This window comes from Diadema setosum, chromosome 8 (genome assembly GCF_964275005.1).
Source record: "Diadema setosum chromosome 8, eeDiaSeto1, whole genome shotgun sequence".
Classification (NCBI taxonomy): domain Eukaryota; kingdom Metazoa; phylum Echinodermata; class Echinoidea; order Diadematoida; family Diadematidae; genus Diadema; species Diadema setosum.
The window spans coordinates 30,651,435-30,678,508 of NC_092692.1; the positions used below are offsets into that span (position 1 = coordinate 30,651,435).

The window sequence follows — 27,074 nt, forward strand, 5'->3', positions numbered from 1 at the left end:
GTACCTCAAAAAAATTAATTCCACTTTTTTGATTTCAGATGATGATATGATGACGTCATAATGTATTTCGGGAAATATTGATGCTTGAAATGTTATTTCCAATTCATATGCTTTTGTAATATGCAATAAAAACATAGGGTCACCCTGCGTTTTAAAGAGCTATGGCGAAATAAACAAAGACATGTTTTTCGCTATATTTCCACATAGACGCGCACACGAAATTTCAACTTTGACGCCAGCGCATTCCTTTGTTATCAGTCAAAATTGATCGGAAATCATTGGATATTGTTACTTAATGTATCAGGAATCCAAATCTGTCAAAACAATTGCATTTTCATGTTGCTTACGCGCACTGCGCGCGAAAATGCGCGGACGGACGCCTACGCGCGGAACGCTTAAAATTGTCTGAAACTTCGAGATTTCCCATTGGAAAGTTGTTTTGAGCCTTTTAAAAGTTTGATGCGCGCGTACGCGCGCGTAATGATGTCCTAGGTAATTAGCATTAACATGTAAGATAGAGCGTGACCTAAACTTAATGTCCACAGAAAATGATACAGAAATGACCTTTAGTTATGAAGTTATGATCGATCATGTAACATGGTCCGAAAATCACAAAATGGCGCCTAGATGACGTCATAGATATGTTACTGTCATGAAAACCTTATTGTGGCTAGATTTTGTCATGAGACATGTTCCCTGAAAATGTCATGTTATTCCGTAATGTCATTCTTGAGATATTGATGACACAAAATTGTCCAGAAAGAAAGAAGAACGAGACATGAAAACTCGTCACATTGAGGACGAGTTAGGTGATACGCTTGTGGTCATCAGATGGCGGTCATCTGTGATCGACAAGAAACGAATGTGATATAGGCACCTTGAAGTTATATTGAGCGTGCATGCGAAACTGTTTCTGTAACCACTCGGCCACGGGTCATCCACGGAAATGGTAAGACAAAAAACAACAACAATGTATAGATATAACAGGGGGAAAGTCAATGCCCACTCAACACAAAAAAGAGGGATATGGCGTGTGTGTGTGTATAGGTGCGTTTATATACGAACGTGATTTTTACATAGACGAATATGTAATACAAAATTGAAGAAAAAAAAAACAGTAAAATAGGTAAGTATATTGTTTCGTGACTTGTGAGGTTCGAACCCGCAACCTCACGTCTCTGAGACGTCGCCTTTAACCACTCGGCCATACGTCTCGACGAGAAAATATGGGGAACGTTATGGACTTGAAAGACAGTTGTTCAATATATAACACATTCATCGTACGTTGTCAGTTTGCTATTGACATGACGATCTATCGTACGAATATGAGGCAGATATTAGTACCTGTATGAAATTATTATAGGCATGGTTATCAAATTCCCCTAAAATTTCCTTATAATTGCCTTATTTTTACACACAGTTATGCTATCCCTTTAAACTCGTCACAGTTTAATTAGAATCATTAACATCATACATCAGTACCATATTCAGTTCCATAGCTGATCACGTTTGCTAATCAGTTAAGATTAATTGTCTAGAATGTGTCATATGGCCAACCTGTATACACACGTATATATACACACACACAATGCTAAATGTATGTATCAAACATCTGTAACACAACTTTGAACTAACTGTAGGAATTATCGCTGCACTTATCATCCATACTTTTTATCACTATCTGAAACTCCACAAAAACCACTAATTGACAAACGAGACATGAAAACTCGTCACATTGAGGACGAGTTAGGTGATACGCTTGTGGTCATCAGATGACGGTCATCTGTGATCGACAAAGAAAAGAATGTGATATATTCACCTTGAAGTTATATTGAGCGTGCATGCGAAACCGTTTCTGTAACCACTCGGCCACGGGTCATCCACGGAAATGGTAAGACAAAAAAAAAAAACAAAAAACCAATGTATAGATATAACAGGGGGAAAGTCAATGCCCACTCAACTAACGTGGCCTGGTGAACATCTATTGCATTGCTAGACGGAGAAGCGGCCCTGTAACGACTGAGGTCACTATGCCATTTCTGGCAACTTGGGGAAAAATACGTCCCGCAGACATAAAACCTATAATCGGCTGGTTTTGATACCTTGCCTTTAATCACAATTTTCAGTGTAATGACGTCATCAAATTACAAAACAATGACATCGTCTTGAAAGACAATTGCTCAAAGTACAACACCTCAGTCGTCGTCATTACATACTATGATCGGTTTGACAAAGTCAACCTGCAAAATGTTGCTGCAGTCGAAGCAATGTGGTCTCCAACACACAAAAAAAGAGGGATATGGCGTGTGTGTGTGTCTGTGTGTGTGTATAGGTGCGTTTATATACGAACGTGATTTCTACATGGACGAATATGTAATACAAAATTGAAGAAAAAAAAGTAAAATAAAAAAAAAAAGTTTCGTGATCTTGTGGGGCTCGAACCCGCAATCTCACGTCTCTGAGACGGCGCCTTTAATCACTCGGCCATACGTCTCGACGAGAAAATATGGGGAACGTAAACTTATGTATGTGAAAGATACATGGGGAATCGTTTTGTCCACATTCCATTTTCATTTTCAGTTTTAAACTGCAAAATTGTCAATCTGATGAGGAGATTTGAAAGAATAAAATGCATGATTACTGCAGCTTATTGTCTCAGCTACAACATATTAAAGTTTCAGAGGAAATGAAGCAAAATCAGCTGAGATAAAGGTGCTTAAACGTTGTTAAGTCAATTGATGCTTTTAAAAAAATCACCTCCCATAGACAATACACGTAAACTTGTCCGATTTTGCGTCTTTACCTTTAATCACAATTTAAGGTATGATGACGTCATCTAATATCAAAAGCATGACATGGACTTAAAAGGCAAATGTTCAAAGTACAACATATCTGAATTTGGGATAATATTGAGCTTAAACAACAGAGATACGAGCAAATGAATGTCAGAAACAGCAGACATAAAACCTATAATCGGCTGGTTTTGATACCTTGCCTTTAATCACAATTTTCAGTGTAATGACGTCATCAAATTACAAAACAATGACATCGTCTTGAAAGACAATTGTTCAAAGTACAACACCTCAGTCGTCGTCATTACATACTATGATCGGTTTGACAAAGTCAACCTGCAAAATGTTGCTGCAGTCGAAGCAATGTGGTCTCCAACACACAAAAAAGAGGGATATGGCGTGTGTGTGTGTCTCTGTGTGTGTATAGGTGCGTTTATATACGAACGTGATTTCTACATGGACGAATATGTAATACAAAATTGAAGAAAAAAAGTAAAATAAAAAAAAAAATGTTTCGTGATCTTGTGGGGTTCGAACCCGCAATCTCACGTCTCTGAGACGGCGCCTTTAACCACTCGGCCATACGTCTCGACGAGAAAATATGGGGAACGTAAACTTATGTATGTGAAAGATACATGGGGAATCGTTTTGTCCACATTCCATTTTCATTTTCAGTTTTAAACTGCAAAATTGTCAATCCGATGAGGAGATTTCAAAGAATAAAATAAGTATTTTGTTTCGTGATCTTGTGGGATTCGAACCCGCAACCTCACGTCTCTGAGACGTCGCCTTTAACCACTCGGCCACAATCACGGGAAAATATGGGGAACGTTATGGACTTGAAAGACATTTGTTCAATGTATAACACATTCATCGTACGTTGTCAGTTTGCTATTGACATGACGATCTATCACACGAATATGAGGCAGGCACTAGTACCTGTATGAAATTATTATAGGCATGGTTATCAAATTGCCTTAAAATTTCCTTATAATTGCCTTATTTTTACACACAGTTATGCTATCCCTTTAAACTCGTCACAGTTTAATTAGAATCATTAACATCATACATTAGTACCATATTCAGTTCCATAGCTGATTACGTTTGCTAATCAATTAAGATTAATTGTCTAGAATGTGTCATATGGCCAACCTGTATACACACGTATATACACACACACAATGTTAAATGTATGTATCAAACATCTGTAACACAACTTTGAACTAACTGTAGGAATTATCGCTGCACTTATCATCCATACTTTTTATCACTATCTGAAACTCCACAAAAACCACTAATTGACAAATAATCATCAATACAGAAGACTGAATACCTTTTTTACAATGTATAGCTTGTTACATGTATAAATCAGCACAAAGTAACCACGACTACATTGTGTTACTAAATTGATATGAACAAATTTCATTTTGTTACAATATACCATATCAGTTTGAAAAGCCCAGCCTCCAAAACTATGATTTTGCAGCAATCGAAGTAATGCAGTCTCCAACGCAAAACAAAGGTATACTGTGTGAGTGTGTGCGTACAGGTGTGTTTACATGGAAACGTGATTTCTACATGGACGAAGGTGTAGTACTCCATTGAAGAAAAAAAAAAGTAAAAAAAAAATATTATTTTCTTTCGTGCTCTTGTGAGGATCGAACCCGTACGTGTGCAACCTCACGTTTCTAAGACGACGCCTCTACCCACTCGGCCATACGTCTCGACGAGAAAATTAGAGGAACGTAAACTTATGTACGTTAAAGATGAATCAGGAATCGTTTGGTCCTCATTCCATTCTCATTTTCAGTTTTAAATTGCAAAATTGTCAACCTCATGAGGAGATTTCAAAGAATAAAATGCATGATTACTGCAGCTTATTGTCACAGCTACAACATACTAAAGTTTCAGAGGAAATGAAGCAAAATCAGCTGAGATAAAGGTGCTTAAACGTTGTCAAGTCAATGCATGGTTTCTAAAAAAAATCACCTCCCATAGACATAACACGTAAACTTGTCCGATTTTGCGTCTTTACCTTTAAACACAATTTAAAGAATGATGACGTCATCAAATTTCAAAACTATGACATGGACATGAAAGGCAAATGTTCAAAGTACAACATATCTGAATTTGGGATAATATTGAGCTTAAACAAAAGAGATACGAGCAAATGAATGTCAGAAACAGTACCTTAAAAAAATTAATTCCACTTTTTTGATTTCAGATAATGATATGATGACGTCATAATGTATTCATGGAGATATTGATACTTGAAACGTTATTTCCAATTCATATGTTTTTGTAATATGCAATAAAAACATAGGGTAACCAGACGTTTTAAAGAGCTATGGCGAAATAAACAAAGACATGTTTTTCGCTATATTTGCACATAGACGCGCACACGAAATTTCAACTTTGACGCCAACGCATTCCTTTGTTATAGGTCAAAATTGATCGGAAATCAAGGGATATTGTTGCTTAATGTATCAGGAATCCAAATCTGTCAAAAAATGTGCATTTTGATTTTGCTTACGCGCACTACGCGCGAAAATGTGCGGACGGACGCGAACGCGCGAAACGCTTAAAATTGTCTGAAACTTCGAGATTTCCCATTGGTAAGTTGTTTTGAGCCTTTTAAAAGTTTGACGCGCGCGTACGCGCGCGTAATAATGTCCTAGGTAATTAGCATTAAAATGTAAGATAGAGCGTGACCTGAACTTAATGTCCACCGAAAATGATACAGAAATGACCTTTAGTTATGAAGTTATGATCGATCATGTAACATGGTCCGAAAATCACAAAATGGCGCCTAGATGACGTCATAGATATGTTACTGTCATGAAAACCTTATTGTGGCTAGATTTTGTCATGAGACATGTTCCCTGAAAATGTCATGTTATTTCGTAATGTCATTCTTGAGATATTGATGACACAAAATTGTCCAGAAAGAAAGAAGAATAAAAAGAAATAAAGAGAGATTTTGACAATCACAATAGGTGATACGCTGATAGCGTATCACCTAATAATCATCAATACAGAAGACTGAATACCTTTTTACAATGTATAGCTTGTTACATGTATAAATCAGCACAAAGTAACCACGACTACATTGTGTTACTGAATTGATATGAACAAATTTCATTTTGTTACAATATACTATATCAGTTTGAAAAGCCCAGCCTGCAAAATTTTGCAGCAATCGAAGTAATGCAGTCTCCAACGCAAAACAAAGGTATACTGTGTGAGTGTGTGCGTATAGGTGTGTTTACATGCAAACGTGATTTGCACAAAAAAAAAGTATAAAAAAAATTATTATTTTCTTTAGTGCTCTTGTGAGGATCGAACCCGTACGTGTGCAACCTCACGTTTCTAAGACGACGCCTCTAACCACTCGGCCATACGTCTCGACGAGAAAATTAGAGGAACGTAAACTTATGTACGTGAAAGATGAATCAGGAATCGTTTGGTCCGCATTCCATTCTCATTTTCAGTTTTAAATTGCAAAATTGTCAACCTCATGAGGAGATTTCAAAGAATAAAATGCATGATTACTGCAGCTTATTGTCACAGCTACAACATACTTAAGTTTCAGAGGAAATGAAGCAAAATCAGCTGAGATAAAGGTGCTTAAACGTTGTCAAGTCAATGCATGGTTTCTAAAAAAATCACCTCCCATAGACATAACACGTAAACTTGTCCGATTTTGCGTCTTTACCTTTAAACACAATTTAAAGCATGATGACGTCATCAAATTTCAAAACTATGACATGGACTTGAAAGGCAAATGTTCAAAGTACAACATATCTGAATTTGGGATAATATTGAGCTTAAACAACAGAGATACGAGCAAATGAATCTCAGAAACAGTACCTTAAAAAAATTAATTCCACTTTTTTGATTTCAGATGATGATATGATGACGTCATAATGTATTCATGGAGATATTGCTACTTGAAACGTTATTTCCAATTCATATGTTTTTGTAATATGCAATAAAAACATAGGGTAACCAGACGTTTTAAAGAGCTATGGCGAAATAAACAAAGACATGTTTTTCGCTATATTTGCACATAGACGCGCACACGAAATTTCAACTTTGACGCCAACGCATTCCTTTGTTATAGGTCAAAATTGATCGGAAATCAATGGATATTGTTACTTAATGTATCAGGAATCCAAATCTGTCAAAAAATGTGCATTTTCATTTTGCCTACGCGCACTACGCGCGAAAATGTGCGAACGGACGCGAACGCGCGAAACGCTTAAAATTGTCTGAAACTTCGAGATTTCCCATTGGTAAGTTGTTTTGAGCCTTTTAAAAGTTTGACGCGCACGTACGCGCACGTAATAATGTCCTAGGTAATTCGCATTAAAATGTAAGATAGAGCGTGACCTGAACTTAATGTCCACCGAAAATGATACAGAAATGACCTTTATTTATGAAGTTATGATCGATCATGTAACATGGTCCGAAAATCACAAAATGGCGCCTACATGACGTCATAGATATGTTACTGTCATGAAAACCTTATTGTGGCTAGATATTGTCATGAGACATGTTCCCTGAAAATGTCATGTTATTCCGTAATGTCATTCTTGAGATATTGATGACACAAAATTGTCCAGAAAGAAAGAAGAATAAAAAGAAATAAAGAGAGATTTTGACAATCACAATAGGTGATACGCTGATAGCGTATCACCTAATAAAAAGAAATAAAGAGAGATTTTGACAATCACAATAGGTGATACGCTGATAGCGTATCACCTAATAAGAAACGAGACATGAAAACTCGTCACATTGAGGACGAGTTAGGTGATACGCTTGTGGTCATCAGATGACAGTCATCTGTGATCGACAAAGAAAAGAATGTGATATAGGCACCTTGAAGTTATATTGAGCGTGCATGCGAAACCGTTTCTGTAACCACTCGGCCACGGGTCATCCACGGAAATGGTAAGACAAAAAAACAACAACAATGTATAGATATAACAGGGGGAAAGTCAATGCCCACTCAACTAACGTGGCCGTGTGAACATCTATTGCATTGCTAGACGGAAAAGCGGCCTTGTAACGACTGAGGTCGCTATGCCATTTCTGGCAACTTGGGAAAAATACGACCCGCAGACATAAAACCTATAATCGGGTGGTTTTGATACCTTGCCTTTAATCACAATTTTCAATGTAATGACGTCATCAAATTACAAAACAATGACATCGTCTTGAAAGACAATTGTTCAAAGTACAACACCTCAGTCGTCGTCATTACATACTATGATCGCTTTGACAAAGTCAACCTGCAAAATTTGCTGCAGTCGAAGCAATGTGGTCTCCAACACACAAAAAAGAGGGATATGGCGTGTGTGTGTGTCTCTGTGTGTGTATAGGTGCGTTTATATACGAACGTGATTTCTACATGGACGAATATGTAATACAAAATTGAAGAAAAAAAAAACAGTAAAGTATCTAAGTATTTTGTTTCGTGATCTTGTGGGGTTCGAACCCGCAACCTCACGTCTCTGAGAAGTCGCCTTTAACCACTCGGCCACACATCTCGACGGGAAAATATGGGGAACGTTATGGCCTTGAAAGACAGTTGTTCAATGTATAACACATTCATCGTACGTTGTCAGTTTGCTACTGACACGACAATCTACCGCATGGTTGGTGGTGGTGTTTATTGGCGCTTTTCAATCAATTTGATTATCTGCGCCACGTCTTCTCCATGCTATAGTAGGAGTCCATGAAAGAGTCTATGAGCTCAGTTCGGTTGATCCACGTCACACTCACTCTGTTTTAGGTTTCGGCTCACCTGTCAAGTGGCAGTGTGTGAGATCAATTTCCCTCCACCGTTAATAGTGCAGTTTGTGCAGTGCATCTATATACATATACATATAAATATACTCTTTTGTGTGTGTATATTTTTTAACAAAACATACGAGCACACAAGGTGTGCGTATTGCTAGTAAATACTAACAATATCAATAACAATAATCAATCTTTATAAACGCTTTGTATTATTTAAATACACACACAAAGCCCTAAAATTATCTTCTATACTAACCTTCATTATATTTCTAATATTCAATACATTTATTTTCAACATTTTTTGCAACAATTTTCTTTCATTTTTATACCGTTTACATTCCAATAAATAATGTTCTATTGTTTCTAATACTTGACATAAATCACATAATCCATTTTCGTGACAATTAATTTCATAAAGATAATAATTCAACCTACATTTCCCCAGACGAATTTGATGTACTAACACTTCTTCCTTTCTACTCATTCCTTGTAACTGTATTCCCTTAGATATCTGTGACTGTATTCCGAAGAAATCTCTTCCTCTCTCTGATGTTTCCCATTCTGTTTGCCAAATATTTCTATAATACGACACCATATATTTGGTAAGTTCTTGTCTCGTATAAGCAATATCTACATCTATATTTTCTTTAAAAGACCCCCTTTTTGCTAAATTATCAGCTATTTCATTACCTTTCACTCCTCTATGAGAGGGTACCCATTCAAAATGTACATCTATATCCTGTAATTGTAAACATTTCAATTTCTCTAAAATTTCTACAACTAAAACATTAGTAATAGAGAACAAATTTTCTAGCGCCTGTAACGCAGCTAGAGAATCAGTTAAAATAACAACTGAAATACTACGAAAATTCTCTAACCATTCTAATGCCATTATAATTGCAGTTAATTCTGCTCTCATAATACATATTGAAGGTAATCTAAAAACTTTACCTATATCATACTGATCAACATAAAATGCAGCACCAGTATTGTTATTGTCTTGCCTTGATCCATCTGTGTATATTTTCAAATACCCTTTCCATCTTATTAATAATCTTTCTTCTACATAATTTGCTACCTCTATCTCAGTATCACTTCTTTTCCTAATGTTATCAAAAATAAAGTGTGATATTCTCGGAGGTACATAATACCAGTACGGTTCTTTTAATATACAATCATAAATTTGTTCAACTTTTGTATTCAAAGTACATGCCCTCATAACAAGCGGGCCTTGACCGGTTTTCCAATGAAATCGATCGTAATACCAACATGGCTGTAATATTTCAACTGTAGAATGCCGTTTCCTTTCAAAAGACATTAAATAAAATCTATACTTATCAACAAATATACTTCTGCGAAATTTTAAGGGCATCTCTCCACACTCTACTTGTAAAGCTTCAAGAGATGTCTTACGCACTGCACCGGTAACTATTCTCAAAGCCTGATATTGAATACAATCAAGTTTACGTTTTGTGCTACTACTTGCAGCATCATACAATTCACATCCATAATCTAAAATTGATCTTATCAATCCTTTATATACCGTCAATAATATTTGTCCGTTACTGCCCCATGGTGTACCAGCAACACATCTCATCAAATTTAATCGCTTTACAGCCTTATCTTTGATAACATCAATATGTTTTTTCCAGTTTAACTTCTGATCAAACCACATTCCTAAAAACTTATATTCCACATATTGTTTAATTTCATATCCTTCAAAAAATAATTTAACATTATTTTTCTGTTTATTGGTAAATACCATCACAGCTGATTTCTCGGCTGAAACATCTATCTTCCAGTCTCTACACCATGACATAATTTCGTCAATTGCTCTTTGTAATTTCTTCTGCAAATAATATAAATTTCTACTCATACCCCATAACGCTATATCATCAGCATATACTGATAATTTAACACAATTTTCTTTCAATTTTAAATCACTCAACATAACATTAAACAAAACTGGACTCATAACACTTCCTTGGGGAGTCCCCCTTTTCAGCACATATTCTTCAGAATATATACCATCTAACTTTACTACACATTGTCTATTTCCCAAAAATGCAGCACTCCACCTTAACATTCTATCTTTAATTCCAATCGCTTCTATCTTTTGAAGTAAACCTTTTCTCCAGATCTTATCGAAAGCCTTAGTTAAATCTAAGAACACAACAACCACATATTCTTTATTCGCCATTCCTTTTTGTACATCAGATTCTAATCTCACCAACTGGTCCATAGTACTTCTATTTTTTCTAAAACCTGCTTGAAACGGATTTAATATATCCTTCCTCTCCAAATACCATACTAATCTGTTTTTCACCATTCTTTCCATGATCTTACACATCACTGAGATTAAAGTAATCGGGCGATATGACATAGGATTTGTGGGGTCTTTTCCCGGTTTCAACACAGGAATTTGTATACATTGATACCATTCAACTGGAAAAATTGCTTTAATCCATACATCATTATACAATTGTAATAAACATTTATACATAATTTCAGGTAGCGATTGTACCATGATAGCATTAATACCATCTTTACCTGCCGCTGTATTTTTCATTTCTTTCAACGCATTCTTTAACTCTCTCATTGTGAATTCCTCATTGAAAGGACTATCAACTTGCTCATATGAATTTACTTTGATTACTTCATTCTCAATATGTTTCCTTTTTTCTTCTTCTTTTGAACTACATATATCATTTGTTTCGATCAACTGAAACGCCTTAGCAATAAGATTTGCTTTTTGTGATATATCTATTACCGGTGCCATCTTATCCATCTCAAATAAATCACTGCTAACATAAGTATTCTCCTTACTTTTCTGTAATCCTTTCACTTTTTTCCAAACTTTACCCACATCCGTCGTTCGATTAAACGACTGGCAGTATTTGAGCCAGTATTTATACTTTTCTTCTCTTATAACTTTCTGAGCATACGCTTTCTTTTCTTTATACTTTACCAAATCTTCTGTCTTATAATGCCTTCCTACTCTATTTCTATACCGATTTCTCTCTCTGATCACCTGTTCACATTTCTCTGTCCACCATGGCGCTGGATCCTTTCCTTTTCTTCCACCTATATATACCTTTTTAATATTTTCTTCTGCTACCTCATTAATCAAACTTACAATCAAATTATATTTTTCTTGAATATTCATATCTTCTATCACTTGTAATATATCCAAATGCAGACATTTATCAGCAATTCTTTTCTTATATAAATTCCAATCAACATTTTTAAATGACCACACCTTTTCATTAATTCCTGTTCCTTTTACATTAGAATATTTTCGAATCAATGAGCATTTTAAAACCAAATGATCACTACCAAAATTACTTTCCAATACTTTCCAATTTAATTAATGCGCAAACTTTTGCGAAGCAATGGTCAGATCTAAACATGACCAAAGACCCGTATGCGGGTCCAGTCTAGTTGCTGATCCATCATTTAATAAAACCAAATTATACTTTTCTAGAAATTTAACCACCACTTTTCCATTATTGTCCTCTTTTCTTCCACCCCACACTACGCTGTGGGCATTAAAATCACCGAACAATATGAAATCGGTAAAACAGTTTTGAATCATATCTTCCAATTTACATATATCTAATTTTTTACATGGATTATAATAATTTATAATTGATACTGGTCTATTAAAAGAAAATACATCTATTCGTTGATACTCTTCAGAAGATGGGGATTGTATCTCTTGAAAAATGATAGATTTATGAATATAAATCACCAAACCGCCTCTACCTCCTGAACCTCTATTCTTAATAACATGGTTGTAATCAGGTATATTGAAAACATTATAATCTGTAAACCAACTCTCTTGTATACATATAATATCTGGTAAATTTGTCCGTTCTTTACCTTCTATCAACTTTTTGTAAAATTCTGTTCCATGAGCATTCATGCTCTGGGCATTCCATTGAAGGATATTAAATACATGATATGTGCGACGGGAACTATCCTGTTCGCTTTGAATATTTTGACTCATTGAAGACGTTCATGAATGAGTTCGGGTGACACATCTTGTATATCTAAGCATCTTTTGGCTGCTTCAACCACAAGTCTAATTCTGTTCGAATGAGTTGTTTCTTTATCCAGATTATTGATGATGAAAGTGACAAATGACAAAAAATCAACATTGACATTGAAAGATGACGTGGCTGGTTGTTCTGGTTCCCCTGTTTGCTCTTTTTTTTTCCTCAGCAGGTTCTCTTTTTTCCGTTTGGGTTCCTTGATGTACCATAATTATTCTCTGTTTCAGAGGCGGACTTTCCACTGTATTTGATTGTGTGCTTTGGGGGGTCCTATTTTTTTCATTCTCTTGGGGTAAATTCTGTCGCTTTTTTTCACTGGCCTGTTGAGTTGTCTCTACTTGTTGTGAGGGTTGGGTATTCGACATACTCTGTCGATTCATTTCAGTAGACTGCTGCGACTTATATTGTTTTGCAGCTTGTGCGTACGACACCTTGTTCTCAAGTTTCAGCGTCTGTATCTCTTTAGCTTCTTTGTAGTAGATGCAGCCCTGGTAAGCCGCTGAATGGTTTTCTTTACATCTAAAGCACTTTGGGTTGTCCTTTGTTTGACATTCCTCAAAGTGGTGGTTATCACCACATCTCACACATCTTATTTTCCCCTTACACTGGCTTTTTACGTGTCCGAATTGTTGGCATTGGAAACATCGTGTGAGGGGAGCTACGTATTCATGCACTCTGTATGTTTGATACAAAAAGGTGATAGATGTGGGCATTTGTTGCGTGTCAAAAAACAGTAGCACAGAAGGTGTGGGGCCTAGTACTCCTTCGATCCTTTTTTTGAAACGCTTTACTTGCATGACTCCTTGGTCCTTCAACAATTCTTGCAGCTCTTCTTCAGTAATCTGCTCATCAACTCTATGGATGACTCCTTTGCTACCCACCACTTTTGATTGTATTCTTTCAACTTTCACAAATACCCCTGCCAACTCACTCATTTCTAAGGCTTTCTTCATCTGTTTTTCGTCTTTACATACGATTTTCAGTACCCGCTTTTCTTTCACTTTGTACATTTTTTCAACTTCCCCGATTTGTTTATGTAAGTGCTGTACTAGTTTGACGGGGCTGATCTGACAAACATTTTGCTCACCTAATCCCACTATGGTCACCGCCATATTTGATCTTTGATTTTGTCCCGTTTCTGTAGTTGCCATTTTAGAAGTAGATCTATCTGTCTCATTACACACACTTTCTTTTCTAATTCTTTTTTCCTCCTGAGTCTCCACTGTGGATTTAGATCTAGGTCTAACTTTTCTTTTCCTCCTTTCTACTCTCCAGCCATTGTCTTCATCTTCGCTGTCTTCTGTTCCCTTTCCTATTTCAATATGCTTGCTAGGTCTAGGTGATATTGAACTACGCACATCCATAGCGGCCTGATGGTAGGCCTCTTCGCCGCTAGATGAGGTTTCATCTGCAAACATATTCAGATGTACTTTTGATTCATTTTTTTCCCGCCTAAAAAGGTCGCTTACTTTGTTAGTGACGGCTTTTATTAGTAGAATTGTGCAGAAGGAGTTTGCCAACAATAACAAGCTTACCTTGGCCTTCAACTTATGAGGTTAAGTAACCGAATCTTAACTGTATAAGTCCGTCCACCAATAACTCTCTCCACAAGTGCCTCAGCAGAATCAGCAAGAAGTATCCACTTTATATTGCTTCAGCTGGCTGTACTGGCCTGGGCTCCCAAGTTTGATGGGTTTGATGGCACAAATCCTCAGGGCTCGGGTCGGCCGGGCATTGAAGGAGGGTTCCGATGGTCCACAGCCGATTGTAATTTTCCCGCCAAATCTTTGAACTTGGCGTGTGTCCGTATCAAATCAGAGCAGGAGCAGGAGCAGACATGACACGTCCGTTCAGTCTGTGAGTTGCATGAAGATGAGGCAGGTATTAGTACCTGTATGAAATTATTATAGGCATGGTTATCAAATTGCCCTAAAATTTCCTTATAATTGCCTTATTTTTACACACAGTTATGCTATCCCTTTAAACTCGTCACAGTTTAATTAGAATCATTAACATCATACATTAGTACCTTATTCAGTTCCATAGCTGATCACGTTTGCTAATCAATTAAGATTAATTGTCTAGAATGTGTTATATGGCCAACCTGTATACACACGTATATACACACACACAATGCTAAATGTATGTATCAAACATCTGTAACACAACTTTGAACTAACTGTAGGAATTATCGCTGCACTTTAATATCATCCATACTTTTTATCACTATCTGAAACTCCACAAAAACCACTAAATGACAAATAATCATCAATACAGAAGACTGAATACCTTTTTAAAAATGTATAGCTTGTTACATGTATAAATCAGCACAAAGTAACCACGACTACATTGTGTTACTGAATTGATATGAACAAATTTCACTTTGTTAAATATACTATATCAGTTTGAAAAGCCCAGCCTGCAAAATTTTGCAGCAGTCGAAGTAATGCATTCTCCAACGCAAAACAAAGGTATACTGTGTGAGTGTGTGCGTATAGGTGTGTTTACATGCAAACGTGATTTCTACATGGACGAAGGTGTAGTACTCCATTGAAGAAAAAAAGTAAAAAAAAAAAATATTTTCTTTCGTGCTCTTGTGAGGATCGAACCCGTACGTGTGCAACCTCACGTTTCTAAGACGACGCCTCTAACCACTCGGCCATACGTCTCGACGAGAAAAGTAGAGGAACGTAAACTTATGTACGTGAAAGATGAATCAGGAATCGTTTGGTCCGCATTCCATTCTCATTTTCAGTTTTAAACTGCAAAATTGTCAACCTCATGAGAAGATTTCAAAGAACAAAATGCATGATTACTGCAGCTTATTGTCTCAGCTACAACATACTTAAATTTCAGAGGAAATGAAGCAAAATCAGCTGAGATAAAGGTGCTTAAACGTTGTCAAGTCAATGGATGGTTTTAAAAAAAATCACCTCCCATAGACATAACACGTAAACTTGTCCGATTTTGCATCTTTACTTTCAATCACAATTTAAAGTATGATGACGTCATCAAATTTCAAAACCATGACATAGACTTGAAAGGCAAATGTTTAAAGTACAACATATGTGAATTTGGGATAATATTGAGCTTAAACAACAGAGATACGAGCAAATGAATGTCAGAAACAGTACCTCAAAAAAATCAATTCCACTTTTTTTATTTAAAATGACGATATGATGACGTCATCGCGTTTTCCTGGCAATATTGATACTAGCAATGTTATTTACAATTCACATACTTTTGTAATATGCAATAGAAATATAGGGTCAACGGACGATTTAAAGAGCTATGGCTAAATAAACAAAGACATGTTTTTTCACTATATTTGCAGAAAGACGCGCACGTGGAATTTCAACTTTGACGCCAGTGCATTCCTTTGTTATAGGTCGAAATCGATCGAAAATCAATGGATGTTGTTACTCAAAGTATCAGGAATCCAAATCAGTCAAAAAAAATTGCATTTTCATGTTGCTTACGCCCTCTGCGCGCGAAATTGCGCGGACGGACGCGCACGCGAGAAAATGTTTGAAACGCTTAAAATTGTCTGAAACTTCGAGATTTCCCATTGGGAAGTCGTTTTGAGCCTTTTAAAATTTTGACGCGCGCTTACGCGCGCGTAATGATGACCTGTGTAACTAGCGTTAAAAAGTAAGATAGAGCGTGACCTGAACTTCATGTCCACCGAAAATGATACAGAAATGACATCTAGTTATGAAGTTATGATCGATCATGTGACAAGGTCCGAAAATCACAAAATGGCGCCTAGATGACGTCATAGATATGTTACTGTCATGAAAACCTTATTGTGGCTAGATATTGTTATGAGACATGTTGACTGAAAATTTCATGTCATTCCGTAATGTCATTGTTGAGATATTGACGACACAAAATTGTCCAGAAAGAAAGAAGAATAAAACGAGATATGAAACTCGTCAGACTGACGAGTTAGGTGATACGCTTGGGGTTATCAGATGTCGGTCATCTGTGATCGACAAAGAAAAGAATGTGATATAGACACCTTGAAGTTATAATTGAGTTTGCATGCAAAACCGTTTCCCTAACCTCTCGGCCACGGGACATCCACGGAAATGGTAAGGCAAAAAAGAAATGTATAGATATTACAGGGAGAAAAGTCAATGCCCACTCAACCAACGTGGCCGCGTGAACATGTATTGCATTGCTAGACGGAAATGCGGCCTTGTAACTACTGATGTCGCTATGCCATTTCTGGCAACTTGGGAAAAATACGTGCCGTAAACATAAAACCTATAATCGGCTGGTTTTGATACCTTGCCTTTAATCACAATTTTCAGTGTGATGACGTCATCAAAGTACAAAACAATGATGTGGTCTTGAAAGACAATTGTTCAAAGTACAACACCTTCGTCGTCGTCATTACATATTATGATCAGTTTGACAAAGTCAGCCTGCAAAATTTTGCAGCAGTCGAAGCAATATGGTCTCCAACACAAAAAAGAGGGATATGGTGTGTGTGTGTGTGTCTGTGTGTGTGTATAGGTGCGTTTATATACGAATGTGATTTCTACATGGACGATATATGTAATACAAAATTGAAGAAAAAAAAAGTAAAATAGCTAAGTATTTTGTTTCGTGATCTTGTGGGGTTCGAACCCGCACGTGTGCAACCTCACGTCTCTGAGACGTCGCCTTTAACCACTCGGCCATACGTCTCGACGAGAAAAAAAAGAGGAACGTAAACTTATGTATGTGAAAGATGAATCAGGAATCGTTTTGTCCACATTCCATTCTCATTTTCAGTTTTAAACTGCAAAATTGTCAAACTAATAAGGAGATTTCAAAGAATAACATGCATGATTACTGCAGCTTATTGTCTCAGTTACCACACACTTAAGTTACAGAGGAAATGGAGCAAAATCATCTGAGATAAAGGTGCTTAAACGTTGTCAAGTTAATGCACATAAAAAAAAAAAAATCACCTCCCATAGAGATAACACGTAAACTTGTCTGATTTTGAGTCTTTACCTTTAATAACAATTTGAAGTATGATGGTAAGTCTTCTTGAACCAAGAGTGTGGAACGCAAGCTTCTACGTGAAAGATGAATCATGACGATCACCCGTGACCGACAGATCTTCAAAGGGATCAGTTATTAGAAGTGGAAGCCCTCGTGCCAAGCATATTGTCTCAGCAATTCCAAAGCAATGATACCCTTACATATATGCATACCATAATTTCCCTCTGAAATCAATGGCAGGTATATTCATGTACAATTGCTTGCCTTGTCCATAAACTTTGCTTTACAAACTTTCAGTGAAACGTGTCATAACATAATTCTGTAACTCCATTAGCAGGGATTGACTTCATAAAGAAAGATATATCAAATTGAACGCTTAGCGCGTATAACTAAGGGGGATTTTAGCCTGATGCTCTGTTCTTCACTGCTCAGATACCAACAACACTCATTACCTACGGCTACGTATAGAGAAACAGCCATGACGAAAATAAGTTATTCCTTTTCTTTGGCAGATAGACACACAACCCCTTTAAACCACACTATAATTGACATGGAGGGACATGAAAAAGTTCATTACTACTACTGAACAGTGATGCCTTCTACTCATGTGGCACAAGATACCTCTATAGCAACATAAAACCTGTCTACAACTCCGTTATTGCGTCAAACAATAACATCCTGGAATTTCAAAGAGATGAGCGAGACGCCATACACCTGGCCTAGAGTTAATTCATTCAGTTGCCATTCCTGCTCCAGTTGAGTTATGCAAATTATTTTCCGACCTGTCTTGTGACAATATAACAGGAACAAACGTAGAGAAAAGGAAAGGGAAAAGGAAAGGTGGCAAGCGGGGCACTGTACCAAGGGCAATTTAAACAATACGTATGATAAATGAAGCAAATCCAACCTAGAGCCTCCGACAAAAAAAAAAGAGGAACTTGAGCGACTGTGTGTCGTGGGGTAGTATAATTGATAAGATAATACGATAAATGACATCGATCGGAATAAAGCTGAACTGCCAAAAGAAACACAAAGAAAGAGAGAGAAAAAAATGATAGCGTCCTGCGGGTCTCGAACATCTCGTCCTAAGGTAGTGCATAATGACCATGCAGCGCGCTAAGTGACTATAAAGCCACACGGCTGTACCGAAGATTGGATGTGAAATTTATCTTTAATCTTTTTTTATTTATATATATATATATATATATATATATATATATATATTTATCTTAAATATTTATACCATATACAACATGAAAAAGTTCATTACTACTACTAAACAGTGATGCTTTCCATTCATGTGGCACAAGATACCTCTATAACAACATATAACCTGTCTACAACTTCGTTATTGGGTCAAACAATAACAACCTGGAATTTCAAAGAGATGAGCGAGACGCCATACACCTGGACTAGAGTTAATCAATTCAGCTCCCATTCCTGCAAGTTATTTAAACATACATGCTCCTACCTATCCTGTTACAGTATAACAATAACCAATGAAGAGAAAAGGAAAGAGCAAACGAAAGGTGGCAAGCGGGACACTGTAACAAGGGGCAATTTACAACATTAAGTGTGACAAAATTAATGAAGCAAACCCAATCTCCAAACTCCAATACAAAACAAGGGAAATAGAGCAGCCGTGTTCACGGGTTACGTACACTTGATAAAGTAATACGATAAATGACATCGGAGTAAAGCTGAACTGCCGAAAAAAAAAGAGAAAAAAAGAAAGAACGGATAAAAGTCCTGCGGGAGTCGAACCTCTCGCCTTCCGGTATGGCGGTATGAACAACCAGCGCGCTAACCGATTATGCCACATGGCTGTCCTGAAGATCGAGTGCGAAACTTAAATCTAAATACTATCGTGACAGTGTTGACTTGTGATGGCGCTATTCAACTTCCCACAAGTGGCAGCGTGGATTCGATCAATATACAGTTGCAAAGAAAAATTGGGAATCGTTCCGTACAGATTGCATTCTCATTTTCAGTTTTAAATTGCAAAATTGTCAACCTGATGAGGAGATTTGAAAACATAAAATGCATGATTACTAAAGCTTGTTGTCTCAGCTACAACATATTTATGTTTCAGAGGAAATGGAGTAAAATCAGATGAGGTAAAGGTGCTTAAACGTTGTCAAGTCAATGCATGGTTTAAAAAAAAATCACCTCCCATAGACATAACACGTAAACTTGTCTGATTTTGAGTCTTTACCTTTAATCACAATTTCTAGTATGATGACGTCATCATATTTCAAAACCATCACATGGCCTTGAAAGGCAAATGTTCAAAGTGAAACATATCTGAATTTGGGGTAATATTGAGCTTAAACAACAGAGATACGAGCAAATGAATGTCAGAAACAGTACCTCAAAAAAATCAATTCCACTTTTTTGATTTAAAATGACGATATGATGACGTCATCGCGTATTCCTGGCAATACTGATACTTGGAATGTTACTTACAATTCATATACTTTTGTAATATGCAATAGAAATATAGGGTCAACGGACGATTTAAAGAGCTATGGCGAAATAAACAAAGACATGTTTTTTCACTATATTTGCAGAAAGACGCGCACGCGGAATTTCAACTTTGACGCCAGTGCATTCCTTTGTTATAGGTCGTAATCGATCGGAAATCAATGGATATTATTACTCAAAGTATCAGGAATCCAAATCAGTCAAAAAAATTGCATTTTCATGTTGCTTACGGGCTCTGCGCGCGAAATTGCGCGGACGGACGCGCACGCGAGAAAATGTTTGAAACGCTTAAAATTGTCTGAAACTTCGAGATTTCCCATTGGGAAGTCGTTTTGAGCCTTTTAAAATTTTGACGCGCGCTTACGCGCGCGTAATGATGACCTGTGTAATTAGCGTTAAAAAGTAAGATAGAGCGTGACCTGAACTTCATGTCCACCGAAAATGATACAGAAATGACATCTAGTTATGAAGTTATGATCGATCATGTGACAAGGTCCGAAAATCACAAAATGGCGCCTAGATGACGTCATAGATATGTTACTGTCATGAAAACCTTATTGTGGCTAGATTTTGTCATGAGACATGTTGACTGAAAATGTCATGTTATTTCGTAATGTCATTCTTGAGATATTGACGACACAAAATTGTCCAGAAAGAAAGAAGAATAAAAAAAAACGAGACATGAAAACTCGTCACATTGAGGACGAGTTAGGTGATACGCTTGTGGTCATCAGATGACAGTCATCTGTGATCGACAAAGAAAAGAAAGTGATATAGGCACCTTGAAGTTATATTGAGCGTGCATGCGAAACCGTTTCTGTAACCACTCGGCCACGGGTCATCCACGGAAATGGTAAGACAAAAAAACAACAACAATGTATAGATATAACAGGGGGAAAGTCAATGCCCACTCAACTAACGTGGCCGTGTGAACATCTATTGCATTGCTAGACGGAAAAGCGGCCTTGTAACGACTGAGGTCGCTATGCCATTTCTGGCAACTTGGGAAAAATACGTCCCGCAGACATAAAACCTATAATCGGGTGGTTTTGATACCTTGCCTTTAATCACAATTTTCAATGTAATGACGTCATCAAATTACAAAACAATGACATCGTCTTGAAAGACAATTGTTCAAAGTACAACACCTCAGTCGTCGTCATTACATACTATGATCGCTTTGACAAAGTCAACCTGCAAAATTTGCTGCAGTCGAAGCAATGTGGTCTCCAACACACAAAAAAGAGGGATATGGCGTGTGTGTGTGTCTCTGTGTGTGTATAGGTGCGTTTATATACGAACGTGATTTCTACATGGACGAATATGTAATGCAAAATTGAAGAAAAAAAAAACAGTAAAGTATCTAAGTATTTTGTTTCGTGATCTTGTGGGGTTCGAACCCGCAACCTCACGTCTCTGAGAAGTCGCCTTTAACCACTCGGCCACACGTCTCGACGGGAAAATATGGGGAACGTTATGGACTTGAAAGACAGTTGTTCAATGTATAACACATTCATCGTACGTTGTCAATTTGCTACTGACACGACAATCTACCGCATGAAGATGAGGCAGGTATTAGTACCTGTATGAAATTATTATAGGCATGGTTATCAAATTGCCCTAAAATTTCCTTATAATTGCCTTATTTTTACACACAGTTATGCTATCCCTTTAAACTCGTCACAGTTTAATTAGAATCATTAACATCATACATTAGTACCTTATTCAGTTCCATAGCTGATCACGTTTGCTAATCAATTAAGATTAATTGTCTAGAATGTGTTATATGGCCAACCTGTATACACACGTATATACACACACACACAATGCTAAATGTATGTATCAAACATCTGTAACACAACTTTGAACTAACTGTAGGAATTATCGCTGCACTTTAATATCATCCATACTTTTTATCACTATCTGAAACTCCACAAAAACCACTAAATGACAAATAATCATCAATACAGAAGACTGAATAACTTTTTCAAAATGTATAGCTTGTTACATGTATAAATCAGCACAAAGTAACCACGACTACATTGTGTTACTGAATTGATATGAACAAATTTCACTTTGTTAAATATACTATATCAGTTTGAAAAGCCCAGCCTGCAAAATTTTGCAGCAGTCGAAGTAATGCAGTCTCCAACGCAAAACAAAGGTATACTGTGTGAGTGTGTGCGTATAGGTGTGTTTACATGCAAACGTGATTTCTACATGGACGAAGGTGTAGTACTCCATTGAAGAAAAAAAGTAAAAAAAAAATTATTTTCTTTCGTGCTCTTGTGAGGATCGAACCCGTACGTGTGCAACCTCACGTTTCTAAGACGACGCCTCTAACCACTCGGCCATACGTCTCGACGAGAAAAGTAGAGGAACGTAAACTTATGTACGTGAAAGATGAATCAGGAATCGTTTGGTCCGCATTCCATTCTCATTTTCAGTTTTAAACTGCAAAATTGTCAACCTCATGAGAAGATTTCAAAGAACAAAATGCATGATTACTGCAGCTTATTGTCTCAGCTACAACATACTTAAATTTCAGAAGAAATGAAGCAAAATCAGCTGAGATAAAGGTGCTTAAACGTTGTGAAGTCAATGGATGGTTTTAAAAAAAATCACCTCCCATAGACATAACACGTAAACTTGTCCGATTTTGCATCTTTACTTTCAATCACAATTTAAAGTATGATGACGTCATCAAATTTCAAAACCATGACATAGACTTGAAAGGCAAATGTTTAAAGTACAACATATGTGAATTTGGGATAATATTGAGCTTAAACAACAGAGATACGAGCAAATGAATGTCAGAAACAGTACCTCAAAAAAATCAATTCCACTTTTTTTATTCAAAATGACGATATGATGACGTCATCGCGTTTTCCTGGCAATATTGATACTAGCAATGTTATTTACAATTCACATACTTTTGTAATATGCAATAGAAATATAGGGTCAACGGACGATTTAAAGAGCTATGGCTAAATAAACAAAGACATGTTTTTTCACTATATTTGCAGAAAGACGCGCACGTGGAATTTCAACTTTGACGCCAGTGCATTCCTTTGTTATAGGTCGAAATCGATCGAAAATCAATGGATGTTGTTACTCAAAGTATCAGGAATCCAAATCAGTCAAAAAAATTGCATTTTCATGTTGCTTACGCCCTCTGCGCGCGAAATTGCGCGGACGGACGCGCACGCGAGAAAATGTTTGAAACGCTTAAAATTGTCTGAAACTTCGAGATTTCCCATTGGGAAGTCGTTTTGAGCCTTTTAAAATTTTGACGCGCGCGTACGCGCGCGTAATGAAGACCTGGGTAACTAGCGTTAAAAGGTAAGATAGAGCGTGACCTGAACTTCATGTCCACCGAAAATGATACAGAAATGACGTCTAGTTATGAAGTTATGATCGATCATGTGACAAGGTCCGAAAATCACAAAATGGCGCCTAGATGACGTCATAGATATGTTACTGTCATGAAAACCTTATTGTGGCTAGATATTGTTATGAGACATGTTGACTGAAAATTTCATGTCATTCCGTAATGTCATTGTTGAGATATTGACGACACAAAATTGTCCAGAAAGAAAGAAGAATAAAAACGAGATATGAAACTCGTCACACTGAAGACGAGTTAGGTGATACGCTTCGGTTCATCAGATGTCGGTCATCCGTGATCGACACTTAGTTGAACTTTTTTGGGCCTACATTATTCAGATCACATTTGTTTTTCTGTCACACAAACTAAGTGGAAATTCTGTGCGTGTGCGACTAAGTCGATTTACGGACTTTTTGAGTACGTACAGTGCATAAACTTAGACCCCGTTTACGGTGCGGGGCTGGGCCGAGCCGCGGCCGAGCCGCGGCCAAGGCCAACCTCAATTGCGAGGCCGAGCCCCGCAATTTAGTCCGTTTACACTGCCGGGCTCGGCCGCACTTTTGATTCAAACCTTTCAATATTTTGTCGTAGTGGCGCTCTACTTTTAAACAAACGCAATTTGGTATTGTCTGGTTTTCAGATCCTTTGCCAACTGAATTCCATGGCGACGAAGTCGCCGTTCGGGCAAAGGCCTTTGCCGAAGGAGAAAATCCTTTGCAGGACAAAACCACCTTATACTATCCTAGTTTTCGACGTTAAAGTGGTTAATATCCTGAATAGCGAAATAGTACAGGCGAGGGTTTGGAAGCCAGACTAAAATTGGCCGCGCATTTAGCCCACTTTGCGCTTACACTGAGAAAAAGGCCGGGCGCGACCGCGGCTCGACCGCGGCCGAGACCACCTCCAGAGCGTGGCATAATGCGAGGCCAATTTTGGCCCCGCATTTGGCCTTTTGCGCGTTTACACCGAAATGAAGGTGGGCTCGGCGCGGCCGAGCCTCGCACTGTAAACGGGGTCCAAGCGATCCTCGGCACGTACAAATAAAATATGACAATTAAGTGTTTATAACCATCCTGGCATTAACAGTGGCCTTTTAAAACATGACCTTTGACCATTATTTACATAACCAATATGACTCCCTCTAATCTTGCTATTACAATGCTCAGTTCAGAGATCTCTTACAGCTATATACAAGCCTGTGAGATTTACCAGCATTAAAACCAATGAAGCCTCCGATACAAAACAAGGGATATAGAGCAAGGGAGTCTGTTTACATGAGAATGTGATTTATCCTGGACGAAAGTGATACCTCAATTAAAGAGAAAAGGGCAAAAGAAAAATGGGCCAAACGTACGGCTCCAGCGAAAGAGACATCGCCTTTAACCATGTAACTATAGGTCTCCTCTAACTAAGAGTACACTTTGAACGTAAGCTTATACGTGAATGATAATTTATGACGATCTCACGTGATCGACACACATTCAAAGGGGACAGTTAGAAGTGGAAGGAGTGCTTAATCGTTTTATTAATTCCTAATCAATGACACCCCTACTATAGGCATATCATAATTTCTCACCTAAAATCAATGGTCTATAGGACTCATGCACCATTACTTGTATCGTGCATAAACTTTGTTTTTTAAGCTTTCAGTGAAACGTGTCATAACATAATTCTGTAATTCCATCGGCAGTGATTGATATAATAAAGAAGAAAGATATATCACCGTATTGAACGCTTAGAACCTAACGGGGGGGGGGGGTATTATAGCATGATACTCGGTTCTTTACTGCCCACATGCCAACAACATCCATTACCCACGGCTACGCATAGCGAAACAGCCATGGCGAAAATAAAACATTGTTTTCTCGTAGGCAGAATGGCACAGAACCTCGTCAAACACACTTTTATTGGCAGGGATGGACATGAAAAAGTTCATTACTAATACTAAACAGCGTATGCATTCCATTCATGTGGCGCGAGATACCTCTATAGCAACATAAAGCCTGTCTTCAACTCCGTTGGTCGAACAATGACAACCTGAAATTTGAAAGATATGAGCGAGACGCTATATACACCTGGCCTAGAGTTAATTTATTCAGTTCTCATTCCTACCTCAAGTTGGGTTATGTTATTGTAATCATTCCCATCTGCAGTATAACAAAACCAAAGTGAGGGAAAGGGGGAGAGAAAAACGAGAGGTGGCAAAAGGAAAACTGCATGCACAACTGCAATCCATATCATTGCGTGTGACAAGTGAAGCAAATGTATTAGTTGTTATAGCAGTGTTTTATGAGCATAAACTGGCAAATAGACAGACCATGTCAAATATAAAAACCATCAATTTAATGTAAGAGAAGATGGTAAACAAGATGCATTGAAACTGTAACTAAATCGCTGCTTTTCTACTCGGTCACGGAACGTCCAACTTTATATTCAACAAAAAAAAATGTTAGGGGAAAGAAACAAATTTAGATATAACATTCTTGAATTAAAAACAAGAAAAAGAAAATGCCCACGTCAGGATTTAAAAAAAAAACGCCGCACGAACATGCATTACATTCTAGATGGGAATACGGTCTTGATGCAAAGGTCCAATGATTGTCTCATTACTTTAAAAGCAATCTATGGTTCCCTTACCATCACCAGTACCACACCACAATGACGTCTCTAAAATCAATGGTAGCACATTTATCATTGCATCGTGCAGTAACTCCCTTTTCCTAAACTACCAGTAGAACGTGTCATATTATATTGTGTGTTTCGATCAGTAATGACTGACTTTAAAGAAGAAAGATAATGCAAAAAATTGAACGCTTACCACATTGCTTATAGGGCTATTCCAGTTTGGTACAGATCTGTTCTATTCTCCCAGATGCCAACAACATATGTCACCTATGGCTGAACTAGTGAAACAACCATGACGAAAATAAACGGCAGAGAACGCCGTCATAATCACTACACTTGGAAAGGTGTTGCCCGAAATTCCTCATTATGAAGCAATATCACGTCACTTCCTTCCCTGCCTGTCTTTAACTCCGTCATTTGGTCAAACAATAACAACCTGGAATTCCAAAGAGATAAGCGAGACGCCATGCACCTGGACTAGAGTTAATTAATTCAGTTCCCATTCCTGTTAATTATATAAACGTACACGTTCCTAAACATCCTGCTACAGTATAACAAGAACAAATGAAGAGAAAAGGAAAGAGAAAACGAATGGTGGCAAACGGGGTACTGTTTTAATTCAAGGGGCAATTTACAACATTACGTGTAACAAAATTAAAGAAGCAAACCCAACCTCCAAACTCCAATACAAAACAAGGGAAATAGAGTAGCTGTGTTCATGACATCAGAGTGAAGCTGAACTGCAGAAAAAAAGAAAGAAAAAAGAAATAAAAGGAAAAAGTCCTGCGGGACTCGATTAACTTCTCTCCTTCCGGTCGGGCATTATAAACACGCAGCGTGCTAAGCAATTCTGCCACATGGAAGATCCGAAGATCTTGTGCGAAACTTAAATATATCTATGTATGCTATACATTTATATTCAGTTTT

At 37.4% G+C, this 27,074-nt stretch overlaps 1 protein-coding gene across 1 annotated transcript in view; it reads left to right on the forward strand.

Moving 5' to 3' along the window:
- Window positions 1–27,074, forward strand: part of LOC140232197 (uncharacterized) — a 74,797-nt gene that overhangs the window by 39,012 nt on the left and 8,711 nt on the right. The window lies entirely within an intron of this gene.